Below are 4,651 nucleotides of genomic sequence, written 5' to 3' on the forward strand. Positions count from 1 at the left end.
CAACAATATCTCCTCTTGCTCCCTCACTAAATATATTATATTTTACTTAATATTATAAAAGCACTCTATAATATAAGGGTCCTGAATGATTTACTAAAAAATGGCACACACTGCAATATGTAGTGATCTTAATTCTTTTAATGGCAGTGATACAAGAAAATAATATGAATACACTACAAATATGAATGTTTCTAGGGCAGGCATAGTTGGTTTTGTTGTAAGATAATTTGTGTAAACTTTACAAGCTAGATATGAAAATCACTGATATTCCCCCACAACTATTATATGGTTAAGCTACTAACACATGACAGTCATTTTCATTGGAATGTATCCAAGTGCCTTTTATAAACAGAGATTACATCTCTTTTCCTAATCCTTTATACTGAAAATCTTTACAGAACTGAAAGGGTGACTGAATTCATGCAGAACATATAGTAGCAAGGTGAACCATAAGATGTGAGCCACATTTTTATTTGATGAATAGATAGGATTCATGTAATAGAAAATTTAAACTGCTAAAAAAAAATCCAATAATGTAACCACTGAAGATGATGGAGTTGAAAGCCTGTTCCTTCAATGACATTTAAACTAAAGCTAAGATGATATAAGACTGCATATTTATCAGGCTACCTTGTATATTTTAAATGTATGCCATGTGCTGTATTCACAAGAAGTACTTATAAAAATAAAGTATAATCTTTCCAAATATAATCTTTTTCTAAAAAAACAAAACAGGACCAAAAAAAAATTGAAAAATAATTCTATACTTTAATTACATTGTTCTCGGCAATCATCTTAAATTCCTTCCTGCACAGTTAAAATAAATTAAAACAGTATCACCCTCACGGCCTTCTGGATCAGCCAGCCAGGCTTGAGTGCATTTCTGCCTTTAATTAAGTATGGATAGATAATGTCCTTTGTTCTTTTTCTGATGTGTTTGACACCTGCTGTCTTTGTAATCAGGGAAATGAGTCAGGAAGTTCCAGCAGAGAGGCTTTTAGTCAGAAGCAACACCTGGGTCCCCGTCTACGCCTTCACGTCACGTAACACCGTCCTGCACCGACAACACAAGAGATAAAAAGCTGAACGAGTGGTGAGCTTTCAGCTCCAGACAAAATATAGGCTCAATGGGCTGCTGTTGAAATCAATGGCAAAACTCAAGCCATATGCTAACCCTTTCTTTTGCTAAAGTGATGTAAAAACTACCTTCTTTTCTTTTTTTTTTCCCCCTCATATATTTTAGGATGATTTATGAGGCAATGCTGTTGCTTTCCAGTTAAAGCAAGAAGCTAGGGCCAAATCTACCAGTTCTTGTAGCCAGGTCTGTCACAATTCCTTACAATGTGATCCTGGCCAAAATCACCATTTCTGTGGACTGTCTTTGCTTCTAAGTTATCTTGAGTTATAGTAGTCCCTGTATCAAGTTTCTTCCATGCAGTAAATGCCTTAGCTTGGCCAGGTAACGTGTTTAACACAAGCTCGCTCTTCACAGATGGTATGGGCTAAAACTCATGCTAACATGCCAGATCTTTAAGAGGTTATTTCTGCCTGATTGCTTTTTAGTGAAACCCCACGTTCACCATGCAATTTGGGTTGGCTGCACAAGTCAGAGCCACGGGGCATGGGGAAATAACCTATAGAGCAAATAAGCATATGGCATCTGAAAAAAGCTGTGGGATTTACCCTGCAGGTCTCAGAGGCTCCATACACTAGTGGCTGTAGTCCCACTAGGAAGACTGGTGGTATTTCACACTGATCCTGTTTTCACTCAGACTAATTTTACTTGAGAGGAACTATTCATTTGTAAATAAATTCAAGCTAGTTACAGTAAAGTTACACCTAACAACTCCATTAAATCCTGTACAAATAAACACAAATAAAAGGGGTGATGACGAGGAGATGGTCCCTTCCAGAATCAGTACCGTCAGTTAAGAAGTTCATCTCACCTCATAAAATTTTGCATTTCCTCATTTTTCCTTTTGTTGCTGTCCACCCTGCGTGTACCCGTGTATGAAAGTAAAAACCTTCTTCTTTCATAGACTTATTAAGACAGCAGATCTGAGCCCTTGGTGCTGCAGCAGGTCTTGTCCTTCATTATAGGACATCACAAGCTCAGAATCAGCCCTGTCCCTTCAGCCTCCATCTCAGTTATTCCCTTTTCTCAGTTCAGTCCCATTCCTCCATGGTGGTCTTTCTCCAGCTTTCAGAAGCTGGCAACAGTTTTCCCCATCTTCCCATTAGCACCTGGGCACTTTGTAAAGAGAGTAACAGTGGGCTGAGCTGCTCAAAACTGCTGGGCTCTTTCTAGTACTTCCCTCCCGCATTTTCCTTCTTTCCCTCCAATGTACCGCCTGATTTTGAGCACCCTTGGTTAGCTGCTCGACTGCCACCAAACAGGCAAGTGATGCAGGCAGCAGATCGGAGGACAGGTAGGACTGTAGCTGAGCAGGAGAGAGAAAGTTTCTTCTGTTATCAAGCCTCCGTGCAAAATCCCACCATTCACAAAATCTCTGTGAGCTGGCAACCACAACTTCTTCACACAGTATGGCTAAGGTGTAATTATTGCTTAGAAAACATTCAGAGAAAATTGTCTTCGGAAAGACACCACTCCGCACAAGTGGTGACATCAGTGCCCAACCCGCAGTTTGCTGTTTCACTTTAGACCCCTGTGCACTCTCAGACCTGAAAAAACAGCAATCTCTCTGCACACTGGGTTTTGAGATCTGTAGTATGTTTTCAGGTCTCAGAGTGAAAGCACAGTAAAAAAAAGAAAGGTTGGTGGTGAGAATATTATTCTGAGAATAAATTAGTCACAGGTCTCAACTGGGCAGAACAGGGTCTGAGTGCTGGCCTCCGGGTACAAATGTAAATCCAGCTGGTGCAAGCACAACGCTAACCAAGTGCAAGTCCTGAGGAAGCAGAAAACATAGCTGGTTTGGAGAAGGAGTTAACAGTGGTTCCCCTGTAACCTTAATATGTGAACAACATGCTAAAATGTTGTTAGCACACAGCATTTTTCAACCTATTTTGCAGATATTAACTAATTAGTCCTTTCAGTGTTGAAAGCATTACAGCATTATCTCCTTTTCTTCAGAACTGAAGAGAATGAAGCAGAGGAGGTTAATAACTTACTGGAAATGACAGTGAAATAACATGGTAGAGTCAGGTTTAGAATTACTATGTTTCCACTTCGTGCTTCTGTGCCACAATCTGCACATCATGGTTTTCCTGGTTAAAAGAAAAGAAAAAAAAAAAGTAAAAGATAGGTATAATAAAATTATATTATTTCTCTAATTTGTCATTTTCAGATTTAATGCATTTTTAGACATTTGCAGTGTAATTCCCTTCCTTCCCCCACTTTCTTAAATTTCTCTCCCAACCAATAGCTCATAAATACTCCTAAATACTGAAGATCTCCATGAACAAATTAAGTATCACTGCCTGCTTGGATTTTCCTACACATTGATTATTCTTTAAATATAACATTTTATTTATTAGTGTTGGTGATTAAAAGAATCCTCTGCTTATGCATCCTCTTTCAGCTCTAGATGCACCAGCATAATTTTTAGTGTGCAAAATTCTCCAGCTATTCTGCTTCAAAATGTATTCTCTGCTTTTCATAGCTTTCTGGATTACCCCAAGTGAAATTATGGCAACTTTAGAAAACTGCTGTAATGCTACAATGCCACCATCTGGTTACAGTCAAGGATCTGATCTTGCAGGTGGTGAAGGCTCTGAGCCTCAAAGAATTCAGCAAGACACCACTGACAATATAGGCTGGATATGGAACAGATGTATGCGCCAAATTGGTCTTGTTTATTGAGGGATTTTGATTAGCCAGAGATTGAGAGTAGTATTAAAGAGCGAGTAAAGCATCTGCTTTTCCTGTCTTTCTCTTTATTTGCCACATCAGTTCTGCCTAAGAGGCTCTGAATCCTGAATAAATCATACGTACATGTGTGATTGCGCATAGCATTTAAAGAGCAGTTTGCATCCTCCGGACGGCCCCGAAGCCTTCCTCGGGGAGCCGTGCTGGGGACGGCCGGGGGCTCGCGCCCCGCAGCCCCCACTGCCCACCCCAAGGGCAGACGGGCACTGGGCAGGGCAAGCAGAGCCGGGCCCTGAGCTCCCAAATCCTACACCAAAAGCTGAAAACCTTTGCTGAGGAAATTCCAAATATTTCAACCGTTGTAAACTTCCTTTTGAAAGCATATCATGGGAAGTAGTGTCACTCTTCTTGGAGCAAAATATAGTGCTTTCTTGCTTTGGAAACGCCTGAGCGAGTGGGAAAGAGCAGAAGCTGGTGTGGGAGCATGAAGCGAAAGAAAATCAAGATAAATACGAAACTACATAATCTTTGAGTGTCAGCCACAGCCAAAAGGGGTGTCTATTTCAGTGTCTAAACCTGAGTAGCCAGAATCTGATTTTACATATGTTGACTGCAAGCAGCACTGCAACATTTCTGCTCACTTCTTGCTCTATAGTGAAACGCTAGTTGGTGGGGAATGCCAAGCAGCCACATTTTACTTCTTGCAGCAGAGAGAAAAGGCATTAAGCTGGTTTGGAAACATATATTATAATTTGTTTCTGCTCTATTATTCTGAGTGCTGGTCTTAAATCAAAACCGTTTGGGGCTGCTAAAATGATTTCT

General features: G+C 40.2%; 1 long non-coding RNA gene across 1 annotated transcript; it reads right to left on the reverse strand.

Annotated features, from left to right (window-relative positions):
- Positions 1 to 455: 455 nt before the first annotated feature.
- Positions 456 to 4,002, reverse strand: LOC138689037 (uncharacterized). Its single transcript, XR_011327844.1, has 2 exons — positions 3,133 to 4,002; positions 456 to 1,054 (listed from the first exon to the last, which is right to left on the reverse strand). It is a non-coding gene; the product is annotated as an uncharacterized lncRNA (long non-coding RNA).
- Between the last annotated feature and the right edge of the window lie 649 nt (positions 4,003 to 4,651).

The sequence above is a fragment of the Haliaeetus albicilla genome, chromosome 14 (genome assembly GCF_947461875.1).
Source record: "Haliaeetus albicilla chromosome 14, bHalAlb1.1, whole genome shotgun sequence".
Lineage (NCBI taxonomy): Eukaryota > Metazoa > Chordata > Aves > Accipitriformes > Accipitridae > Haliaeetus > Haliaeetus albicilla.